We start from the raw sequence: 12,100 nt of genomic DNA, 5'->3' as shown, positions 1-12,100 counted from the left end.
AACTCTGATACATTTCCAAATGGCAGCGGAATACTTTGGTATCAGATTCAGTGTTTAAGGGAAATTGCCTTGATTTGTGTGATTAGTAAAGGGTATGGTGCTTTTTACCTCAAGACTATTGTTTGAATTGAGCCTGGCTTACTAGTAACATAAAACTAGATTACCATCTATAAACTCACCCAGCCCCTGTGGAAAAAACTGCAAACTGTTGTAAATTATTCTTGTTAGTAGAAAGGAGAAGAGGGCAAGGGCTGAAGTATGAGTTTTGTACACTGCCTAGGACAGAACTCTTATGTAGGAACTGGAATTGCCACACTTTTTGTGGAACTTTTTTTTTTTTTTTTTTTGTCCAGCGATGTTGGAGAAAGGGTTGTAAATAGTTTCTACTATGGATCATCTTGCACTGAAAAACTTGGAAGCAGATCTGCATCTTTTAGATGTCAAGTTTTGTCATCTGCATCTGTCCTTAGCTCCCACATGAGATTAATCAGGCACTAGGACTGAATCCACTTGAGAGAAGTGGGACAAGATTTAGTAAGTTAATTAATTAAAAAATCATGGTGCACAAATTAGATTCTTACAGACTTGCAGCATTTTTATGCCATATCTGCAAAGCTGGAGTAGTTTGCTCACTGGACTATGACGCAGTACTGTGTTTGCATGTTTTAGAGCTGCAGTAATGTGAAAGAGAAGGGCCTTTTCACTATACTTTGTTCAGTCAGCGCCTTTGCTTTACCATCAACACTCTGAGCTGGCTGTACATCTTGTAAAGCCGAAAAGGGAGAAGCGACCTCTGTGTCAAAAGAGCCAGCTCTTACAGCACCTCACTTGTGTGTGCCTGGAAAGATTGGACTGTTGGTTATAAAATGGAGACTAATGTCCAAAAGCTCTTATCTAGCTTATGGACCATCATATTTTCTGCTCACAGTATTAAGTCCAGACGGAGGACAGCAATCTGCTAGTGCTAGCAGCTAATGGATGTTCCCTGGTCTTTCGTTGCTGGAATTTTGGGGGTGGACACAAAGCAGTAAGCTGCTGGAGTCAGACAGTGGCAGAGTGTCTCCGGGCTGCTGAGCGCAGTTTTCCTTATGGGCAGGTGCTGCAGTAAAGTAACAAGTACCACTGTGACTGTCACCCCCGCAACGGGGTTTTTCACAGTCTAATTTCAGGCGCATAACTCCGGTGACAATGGGGCTAAAGGCTCCCGTAGAGTCAGAGGGTCACCAACAGCTTCCCTGACAGCCTAGGGACCCAGGCTGCTGGCTTAGGCACCCGGGCTGGAAGCCTAAAGCTAAACAGTGAGACTACCCTCTTTAGCCCAAGGTCTAGTCCAGCTACAGAGCAGAAGTCTGCCACTGCTGCTGACTGCGGGAGGTACCTCTGCAGCTGTTTCTTTAGCGCTGAGCACACACCAGCACCCTGAATGCATAGTGAGAGTCGTCAAAAGACGAGCACTAACACAGCTTCAACAGCCCTGGACATGAAATTAAAACAGCTTCAGCAGCCTGGACCTGCAAGTCATTGTCAGAAACTCTTCCAGCCAACTACAGCCTTTTTTGGGGGTTGGCTGGTGTCTCTGTATCTTTCTCCTCCTTTTTGGATGCCCCCACAGGAGCAGGAAGGCTGTGGTCTCAAACCATCCCATGTAGAAGTATAGAATATTTTTTCTTCCTATGCCTTTCTGCGTATTGATGAATTAATGGCTTGTGCAAAAAGAAACACCTAAGATGGGAGGACCAAAGATATTAAGCCTCATTTGTTCACCCGCTGTGCTACAGCCCAGAATGTGCTGCTGCACAGAGTGCCCCTCTGGAGCCCTGGGAACCGCAGTGAGGAACAGGATGAGGTTGCTCACCCTGTATGTTGCTTGGGCAAGAATAGTTGCCAAAGTCAGCGTCAGAATCCCAGGACCTGATATATCGCGGTGTATTGTTAGCTGTGTTTGTTTTGGGGGCTTTTGGTAATTTTTCTTCTAGGTTTTTGTCTCTCTATATAATTATCCTTTTCATTAGTGATTTCCTGACTTAATGCGAATGTGCATAAATCTCCACCATAGATTTATCATCTCTATAGAAAGTGCTTTCAGAGTGGTTGTGCAGCTTCCCAGAAAAGGGACACTGTTGGAAAATGAAGCTTTCAGATTCAACAATAAGCCTACTATTATGCTGATTTTTGCCAAGCTTTCCCTCACTTCTTTCCCATTACTACAAGAGCGAGCTCAAGGTTTCTTTTTGTTTTTGAACTTCAGTCATTCTTAAGTGTTTACCACTCTCTGCGCAAGTCCACTCACTTTGAAATGTTAGACAGCACAAGATACAGCTGCATTGCTTCTGGAATCAGAAAATGCTCATGCTCTTCTTTCAACTGTGTGTTTCTGTGAAGGTTTTAACCGTCCTGTTTGCCAATCTTAAAAAAAGTAAAAATAAAAATATTTCTTAGAATATTGTACTTTGACTGTCACAGTCATGTGAGGACATTGTATTTTTAACCAAATGTGAGATCTCAGAGCAGCAGTTGAAATTGTCTTTGATATAAATAATTTCATTGCAAACCAGTTTTTTATATATAGAGAGAGAGTATATAGGCTCATGCTCGTAACCATTTAATCAAATTCAGACCTTGTCTGAGCAAACATAATGGCCATTAAATTATGTGTGGGTTGTGAATTATCCTTTCTGAATTTGACCTGTAGCTTTGAGAGCCCAAAAAAGCTGTCTTCCTTGGGTTTTTTTTGCTTGGGATCACACATGCAAATGCAGGAGCTTTTCTATTTCTAAGTTTTCTGAATGTTGAATACAACTTCCTGCTGATAATATGTAGGTTGTAACATATAGCCTCTCTAGGTGTCTGCTCCATTGTGACCGACTGTCAGAATTTTTTATAGTTATCATGAATCTTCTTTTTCATCTTTCCATGTTGATACTCTATATAATGCTCGTTATGACTCCACACAGGTCCCTTGGAAGGACCTTCTGTCTTTTCCGTGCTTGGCAGCATTCTCCTAAGCCGAGCATGTAAACATCTATCTCCTGAAGACATATCCCTGTTAATCACTTCTGGTGCCTCTCTTTGAACTTCTTTCCATTAACATTGCAGTTTTTGACTGTCCTTAACAAAAGCCAGGATAAAATGTTATTATTAGTCCTCCTCCTGGCTCAAAAGAGCTGTGTTCCGTTTATGCCCCAGATTAGCAACTGCTGTACAATGTGAGCTATGTAATTTGCCTTTTTCTGTATCTTCATCCTCAGATCTGTTGCCAGCCCACTGTGACTGTACCAGTTTATTTCCAGATTTCTGTGTTGAGTCAATTTCTCCCTGTTGCTAGCCAGAAACAGTTCTGTGCCAGGGTTGCCAATTAACAAACTTTCAATCACTGATCCCGGTATTGAAACCAACAAACAAATAACATGCTTAGAGAGACACACCTCAGCTCCCCTCCAGACCCCTCTCCTCCCTGCTCCGTTGTCTCCAGTCCCGTTGCTGTACATGGCACCCAATCCCTCCGGTGGGGCAATGGCCCTCACCAAATAGCAGGAGGTGAGGCTTTGTAGCTAGTGCCTTGGGCAGGACTCAGAAAACTGTCTTATTCCTGCAGCTGGGAAGTTCTCTGCGCCATTTCTTTCTGTGCTGCTGTCTCTTATCTGTAAGCCAGGAAAAATGGCAGTGATCTGCTTCGGGTAGTCTGTGAAACTGACCGCTGAGAAGCAGCCCAGGACACGGTGTTGCTGATGCAACTGAAGCTCTAGAGCCTGTCAGTCTCATGGGAGCAGCAGGTGTTTGAAGAAGCAAGGAGACAGAGCAGTTACAGGGGCATATATTTTATTACCTTTGCGTTCAGTTGGTTCTTGTTCCATCCCTAGCCCTCACAGTAATCAAGTGGCACAAGATACAAACCCCTATTGCATGTGACAGCGTGCTCTTCCCCTCCAGAAACAATGAATTTACAAAGGTTGTGTTGCAACATCGCTCTGGATTACTGCAGCTCGTTACCTGATGTCAGAGTATAACACGTCACTTTTCAAGGTCCTTTTCATGACGGGTCACCCAGCCGCCAGAGCTTCAATGTATCAACTGGATCTCAGTTTAAAAATCTTTAAAGAAAAGGGGGGCAGTATTTTTAGTCCAGACCATTTCAGGGATCTGGTCTGCAGGGAAGCTTCACAAACTGAGTAGAGTAACAGATTAAGAGTGCCAGGATGGAGACAAGGAGGCTCCAAGAGAGCAGGAAATCATTAAGGCACCTTTACTGCCTAAGTTACTACATAGTCCAGGTGTAACTGCACAGTCTCATAATTTTTGTCATATACACTGAGATTTGGAGATTCCTTTCTTCCTTTGCAGATGGGAAACTCAGGCCCAGAGAAATTAAATGAGCTGTCTGGGCCACATCAGAAATATGACCACAGTTGTATAGGAAATACTGCGAACTGAGGATTTAATGCAAAATCCAAAGTCAGTGCTCTGACCAGACCATCTCACTTCTAATATAATCCAAAGGTTCCAGCTGGGATGTTTAATTGTTGTTGGTTATCCTGTTACCTTTATCAAAGAATAACCTCTACAGAGGAACAAAACAGTGCAACATGTGTTTGTAAGATTCATACTGCTATTTGGCATAAACAGGGGATGGGAACTAAACTCGGGGCAGCTACTGTCCTCTTTTGAACACGTGGACTCAGCATACAGCCAAATATACTGCAAGTCAATGCAGATTTGCACGTTTGTTGCAAAAATTAAAAAGCTGGTGAAGTAATGCTAAAACTCCTTCAACACTGATGTAGAATCTGTGGCACCTTGACTGGAGATCAGCTTCTGGGTATTGGCCCTTTATTCCACAGAAAAAAGTTGGCAGATGTTGCGTTAGTGTCTGTATGAGGGGCTCCCGTTTCCCGAAGGTTAGCCTGAGGCAGCCATTCACGTTCCCTGCTGCAGAACGCTGGCGATCCCGCCTGCGCTCCCATTCCAGCCTCTGCCTTTCAGTTGCTGTGGATGGCAGTTTCCTTGTGTCGGCTTTTGCGTGCACCTGCAGGCTTCCCGAAACTGCTAGCCCTTCTCTGTTCGCAGCTCAGCCCAGTACTCTGTGTATCCCTCGCTCGTGTTTAGTACCCAGCCAGTTCACCCTCAAGACTGTCCAAATACACCGTTTCTTGCCAACAGTGGTGGATGAAAAAAACCCCAGGAATTAACTCCAGTGTACACAGGGTGCAAAACCTTTATTAGAAAGTATGTAATGAGTAGACCACTTAATTTTTGTTTAACTTTTCTAAATAAGTTTACCATGCATCTTAATGAACTTTCTCCAAGTCACTACTTTTTACAAAGACACAGAATGAAGTTGCAGCTCAGGCTTTTCTTCCCACTACACTGTCACACAAAAACCTAATCTATTTCTGGCCATTCTTATTTTTAGATTGTTCTTCATATACCATCTACCGCCACTGAAATTAATGAGAAAATATAAGGAGTGACCTTTGGCTGAGCACATACAGTTCGTGCGTAAGCTAACCAGCAGGATCCTTCTTCATTCTTCTTTTCCCCACGTTCTCGTTCTCCCTGCTCTCCCCCACCCGAATACAATTTGTAAGGCCTTCAGAGCCTTTCACCCCACATGTTTCCACGTGTTCCTTCGATGGGTCTCAGGCCCACGGCTCACACCGGCACCCTTTTTCCGTGACCGTATGGCGCCGCTGCCGTGGGCTCCAGCCCGCCCGCCGCGGGTGCAGGGCGGCGCACAGGCCCGGGCACGCCGAGCGTACTGCCGACACGGGCAGCCCTGCGGGCACGGCGCCAGCTGCAGCGCCGGTTCCGAACCCGCGGCCCGGCCCTAAGGCTGCGTATCCCACCGGCGCCGCCGGCTTTGGCGGCGGCGGGCACGGCGGTGGCTGCGGCCGCCCCGCCGCCGGCCCGGGGCGCGGCCCGCCCGGTAGATGCCGCGCGTACGGGCCCGCCGCAGGTCGGAGCGGGGAGCGTTGCCACGCCGCGGCCCGGGCAGCCGTGGCTGGCGGCGGAGAGGACCGCGCGCCGCCTCCCCGTCGTGCCTGACGGGGTGGGGGGGGGGGGCTGCTCTGGGAGCCGAGGCGCGGGCGTCCGGGGGGGCGGCGGTGGGTCCCAGGCCCCCGCGCCAGCGGCTGGTGCGGCCGGCGGAGAGGCGAGGCGGGGGGCGATGGGCGGTGCGCTAGCTGCCGCAGCTCGCTCCGCGGGTCGGGAGGGCCCGGCCGGGCGGCGCCCCGGGGCGGGCAGGTGCCCGGTGAAGGCGGCGGCCGCCGGAGCCCGCAGGCCGCGATGCCCCGCCCCGGCCCCGCCGCGGGGGGGAGGCCCGCGCGCAGGTGAGCCCCGTGCCGCCCGTTGCCGCGGCACCCCCGGCGCGGGGCACCCTCGCGCCTGCCGCGGGCGGGGCGCGGGCGGCCGCTGCCGACGCGGGCCCGGGGCGGCGCGCGCGTGCAGGGGAGGAGCGCGAGGCGTGTCCCCGCTCGCGGGCGGCGCCGCTACAAGCCGCGCCCTCGGCGCCGGCCGCCGCGCCCCGCAGCCTCCTCCCGGCCTCTGCCGTGGCGCGGCGCGGCTCGGCTCGGCTGGCTGCGGCCACCAGGTGAGGCGCCGCCGTGCCCGGGTCCGGGGGCGGCCCGCCGCGACTTTCCCGCCCGCGGGCGGCGGGGAGCGGGGCAGGCTCCTGTGGTGGCGCGCGGCGCCTCACCTCGCCGCTGCTCCCGCGGCTTGGGTCCCGGCGCCGGCCCCCGTCTGCGGGCGGAGGCAGGCGCCCCCCTGCCCCGCGGCGGTGCGGGGTCGGCGGGCGGCCCAGCGTGCGCCGGGACCGGCTCTGCCAGCAGCGGGAGCCGCTGGCCGCGGCTCGCCCTATTCCCGCCGCCCCGGCAGCGCGCGGGCGCCGCCAGAGCCGGAGCGGGGCTGCGCTGGGCTAGCCGGTAACGGCCCGGGCCGCCAGCGGGGAGTGGCCGGCGGGCGGGGAGCGAGCGGCGGGTAGGGAGCGGGCGGGCTGGCGGGGAGTGGCCGGCGGGCGGGGAGCGAGCGGGCTGCCCACCCACCCCCCACCCCCCACCCCCCACCCCCACCCCCCCCCGGCTCCGGGCGCGCGGCGGTGGCGGGACGGCGGCCGTGGCCCCTGCCGTGCCGCGAAGCGCGGTGGCCGGCGCGAGCGTGCTGCTGCGCGGCGGGGCGGGGGCGCCGTGCCCCGGCTGGCCTCTCCGCACGAACACAGCCGGCTGAGGCTGGGCTTTTATCTGCACCAAGGTAAAAGACTGCCCGGGAGGTAGGCTTGGTTTGGGTTTGGTGCGGTTTTTGGTTGCTTTGGTGTTTTTTTTAACGTTTGTCGTCCTTTTTTCTGCTGTGGATGAAAAACTTAATCATTAGGTGTGGAATTCGTTGATAAGCAGTGGCAGCTGGCAATTTTCTTTTATTCTCTGTCAGAATGCAATGCTTCCTTTGTTGGGCTGTAAATGAATAGTGCAAGCTTCTTCCCCACCCTCAGCCTCATCATCCTGAGATGTGAATCACTTGCGCTACCAGATTTACTTTCTTTAGGAGAGCCAAGAGGCACCACAGGTAAACCCATCTGCTTCATTCCAGGTCACATTCCCCTGGACTGATTTGGTTGATTCCAGCTTGAAATTGTGCTACAAGGCAACTAACGATCTTCCGCAGGAATTCTTTTCCGTTAACTTATAAATTTGAATTACCAGTCTAAAGCGTCTGTCTTCTGTTTCTTTGAGTTCCTGATGTGTTCTTAACACGTTTTCCAGAATGTGATCATTCAAGAAAGGTAAACTAAAAGCTTTCTACTCAGAAAGTAGAAAAGACTGCTGCATGCAGAATGTCAGGGTTAACTAGGAGTGTATTTGCACTGGCCATGAAAGAAATGCAGGGCAGTAACGTGTTGAATGCCGCTAACTAGAGTCTGCTGGGAGCGGGACACTGTGCCCTTGCCACAGTTGTTTCTGTGAATGCAGTCAAACCCTGTAAATGCAGAACGATTTCCAGGTCAGAACAAGTTGATGAATTTTATGAGGCACCATCACAGCCTGCTGGAGCTGAATGCTGCCACTAGACCGCGAGTGTTCTCCAGCTAGCTGTGTTGTGGGAGTTGAAGGAGTTTGGCCCTTTAGGAACAGAGCAGGATCTGTTAAATGTAACGAGACACCAATCAAGATAAGCCTTGTACTGTGTCAGGTGCTGTATAAATACCTACGGAGGTAAGGTCACAGCTCTGGGAAATGTACTGTGTAAGAAAAAAGTATTATGATTAAGATTAAATAAATCGAGTACCCTTCAAAACGTTCTGAGGGTTATCCTTAAGTGAAGGGTCTGTTTCCACAGTCCTTATGCCCAGGCAGAGGCCTGAGAAGCAACATGTGCTTGAGAGTTGCTCTTTTGTCTGACATAACAGTAACGAGCCTAAAAATTGGACACAGGCATTTCTGAGTACTTTCTGTCTTGAGGGAGGTTTGGTTCTGAATCTAGATCAATTATTCTTATCCAGCGCTTGCTCAAAGAAGTGGAAATGAGGCAATGTCAGGTCACCTTCGTGCCGTTTCCCAGGTTTTAAGGAAATAACCTGTCTGGAACTGAAATCAGTTTGGGCCTATTTTTAAGAGAAAGCACAACAAGATCCTAATGCCCTGCGGTCTCTTTTGTATTTTCTTTGACTTCTAGCAATGGTGGAAGTGCTAAAGCTGTGCCCATCTGCAGTTGTAGTTGACCTGTATTTGGTATTAATTACCCCAAGCTGTTATATCTGAGTTTCTTTTTGACTACACACATTGCCTATGTTGTCATTCTAGGGCCTGTATTTCCTAGTATTTTTTCAGGGCCCATGTCTTGGAGGCCTTTGGACACTGTTAAGTAATGCTAGTCATGCAGATGACAAAAAAAAAATCCTCATATTTTTTTTTCTCAAAACAATCTGGTGTGGTGCTTTACAAATCTGAAGGAAAGGTCGAACTCGGCTTTTCACTGTGCACCAGAGGATAAAAGTAAAGCTGCGTACAATTTGGAGCAGAAGACCCAGGGGCAGTGAGGCTTTGCTCAAAGATCAAGGGAAGAAAAATAACTTACTGTTAATTGTAGTTGACTCTTATTTAATATTAAGGATTTTATTGTCCATGTTATTCTGGGAAAATATGGCTGGTGCTACTGTCTCCTCTGTCCTCCATGTTTTCTTCCCTCCTTAGATGCTTCACTAGCTTTCTTGCAGTTTTCGCCTTTGTGTAAAAAAAATGAACTGTAGTGAAATAGTTAACTTTGATAGTGGAGTGCCTTTTATTTTAGACTGGGCAGGTTCCTCTGCTAATAGTTGTTTGAAAGGAACACTCTGTAGCGTTATTATACCAAAGTATTTGGCCCTGAACTTCCCTGGCATCAGCAGGGGGCTGTGCGGTTCACATCTCGTTGCCCTGTTTGCTTCTAAGCATCTTGAGCGTCAAGAAAATGGTGCAGCGTTGCTTTGCCTCTACTTCGCATTTGGAAGTTCCTCTTTGCAGTCCTGAGGACTATAAACCCATGTTTTACAGAGTGTGAGATGATGGGCTCTGTAGTTACCTTGGGGTTATATTTGGCATGGCAGGACTTTTGCTTCCAGTATATGTCTGCAAGTGATGCCATGCATGATTCCAGCAGCAGAGATTTTGGACCCGGTAGAGCTGTCTTGTAACATGCCGAAGGCCAGCTCCTTGCCTGGTACAATTTCATAGGGCGGTTGGAAGAGCTAAATCCAACTGACACCTTGACCAATGGTGTGTGCAAAATATGTTGCTTGATTTCAGGAGGGGTTGTGGGCGCACAAGGAATATAAATTCTGGGATGCAGCAAGAATCTGGAAGGTGAAAACTGACATTTTTTGACTGTTAAGTTTCACAGTACCTGGGTAGAACAGACTGGTGAAGAAGGGAAGTCTGATGGCTGTGACTTTTGTTTCTGAGTGGACGTGCAGTAATTCCTTAGTTCTGGATATGGATTAGAAGAAATCTGGTTTTGCTTATTAGCTCCCACTGTCTTTCCTGCTGAAAATTTGTCAGTGTGAAGATTGCTTAGAAACTCTGTAATGAAATCATGTGTGCAAATCCCATTTGGGGGGTGTTGTGCGCTGCCTGTATGTAAAATCTGAGAACTGAAAATTCGATTGGGGTGGATGGAGAAGTAAAGCATTTCTTACTTTTGAGAAGTTATCAGCAGATGTAATTGGCCATTTTTTTTTTTTTTTTTTTTTTTGAGATACTTCAGAAACAGACCTCAAACTTTAAAGACTCAGTTGCTGGTTTCTCAGTATATATAAAAAAAAGTCTTTGTGGAATAGGCCATCATATACTTTATGGGTGATGGCAAATTTGCTCAATCGGTGATTATTGAGCACCAGTGACAATGCTTTCACTTCTTGTCCCAGTACAATTATACTTTTACTAGATCTTGTACCAAAAAAGCTTCAGATGATTTTCTGTTTGGACAAGACAAATAGTGCTGCAGACCCTAATTAAGGTTTTGGAATAAAATCAAAACTCTGCATGTGTTTTAAACTTCTCTTGTAAAACAACAATAATACAGAATGCCTGCCCATCTTTTTGTAATACAAAAGAGACTAATCTAAAAATATACTCTGTGTGTACATAGTGGGAAAGGGTTGTGGCATAACATTTTTCAAAGCCTGCTGTCTTCTTGGTTTGCTCTTAGCTGAAGCTATACAATTTCTTCAAAAAACATGAGTTAGAAATGAATCTGTAATACTTTGTGACTCCTTGTCCTTTTCCTTCAGACAAAAGGCTCTTTCAATCCATTGTGCAACAGTCCCAGATTTTCATGTGGTCATTCAAGAAGAGGATAGTGACTGGCCTTCATAATAGACTTTTCAGTACTCTGTCTAGGGGTTTGCTGACTGAAAAAAATGCCTATGGCTATGTACTGTGTTCAGTGTTTAAAGTATTGATGAATCTAATCTCCTGAGCCTTGAAAAGGTAAAGAGTTCAAATGGCAAAGAAGCCTCACCTGTTTGTAAATACCAGTGTGCTGCTGCTCAGAGTTGGGGACAGATTTTGGCCTGTGTAAACCCCGCTGCGGTGGTATTTGATGTTCACTGACTGAAGGTCTGTTCTATTTTATTTTTTTTTAAAGTGGTTACTTAAGGCTGGTGTTTCCATGAACTGTGCTTCCAAGAGGGTTGATGCTGTTTTATGTTCTGAGTGGCGCTGAGCAATGTTACCTGTTTGTGCTGTGCATGGCTGAGTGGGCTTGTGAGTATGACTTCCTGGGAGGTGACTATCCTCGAAAGTTGTGGGTGTGTTTTGAGTCAGCTTTGAAGAAGCTGCTACCATTCTTGTGTTGACAGTAGAGCCTTGCTGAGTTGTTACCCCTTCATGCTGCTAAGGCCAACCTGCCCGGCAGCATTTCAAAACAAACACCTGACGTGCAGGGCAGGTAGCCTGGTGTTTGTTGTCCCAGCCTTACACAAAATCCATGCAAAGATTAATGGTGTTTGCCTGAATCTTATTGGAATAGCACCGAAAGATGGTGTTTGTGCTATGACACGTTTCAGAATGATGGTAGCTCTTCAGGATCCTGATTGGTGGTGTTAGAAACCTGTGCGGAGCTTGCCCTGAAGGTTCAGCACTGGAGTGTCCATCTGAGTGCTCTCCATGGCGCGGGGCATTTACTGCTGCTGAAGACTGATGCATGCTGACAGCTAGTGGGGTGACAGGTCAGGACTTCAGGCTCTCTTACTGGTTGAAGTGCCACTGCCAAGAAAGAATATTTGGGCTCCAGATGACTTCAAGCTCAAGCATGTACTTAAATGGTCGTTTCGGACTGAATTGCTTTCTTAGTAATGTTTAAAACCAGCATTGAGTATGTGCTGTCCTACACACATCCAGGTTGAGGTTTCCACTGCTGCACTACGCTTAAACTGTCCGCTTTTAGTATTAAAATTACGGTACTGGGTATGGTTCTCTGTGTAAAATTAAATGCAATGAAAGCCTTGCACGTGCAGCCTGGGGGTGGTGGTGCTTCTGAGTGGGAATGTATTCAGAGACTGGTGGTTTATTCTAGTGGTGGAAAAACCTATGAGTCCCAAGATGTCATTGCTGTGGGACTTCTTGCTGTGTTGATA

General features: G+C 48.4%; 1 protein-coding gene across 9 annotated transcripts in view; it reads left to right on the top strand.

Moving 5' to 3' along the window:
- SPATS2L (spermatogenesis associated serine rich 2 like) overlaps positions 1-12,100 on the top strand; it is a 726,913-nt gene that overhangs the window by 635,249 nt on the left and 79,564 nt on the right. Inside the window, exon 1 of one of the 9 annotated variants that reach the window (XM_080400578.1) lies at positions 6,543-6,586. The exons of 7 other annotated variants lie outside the window; for them this stretch is intronic. The gene's annotated coding sequence lies outside the window, so the exon portion shown is untranslated. Of the gene's footprint in view, positions 1-6,542; positions 6,587-7,193; positions 7,262-12,100 lie in introns of those variants that run through there. One more of the 9 variants, XM_080400581.1, reaches the window with a different exon arrangement.

The sequence above is a fragment of the Falco punctatus genome, assembly GCF_963210335.1.
Source record: "Falco punctatus genome assembly, chromosome: 8".
NCBI lineage: Eukaryota > Metazoa > Chordata > Aves > Falconiformes > Falconidae > Falco > Falco punctatus.
Note: the sequence above shows the minus strand (reverse complement) of the source record. Positions and strands in the feature narration are given on the sequence as shown.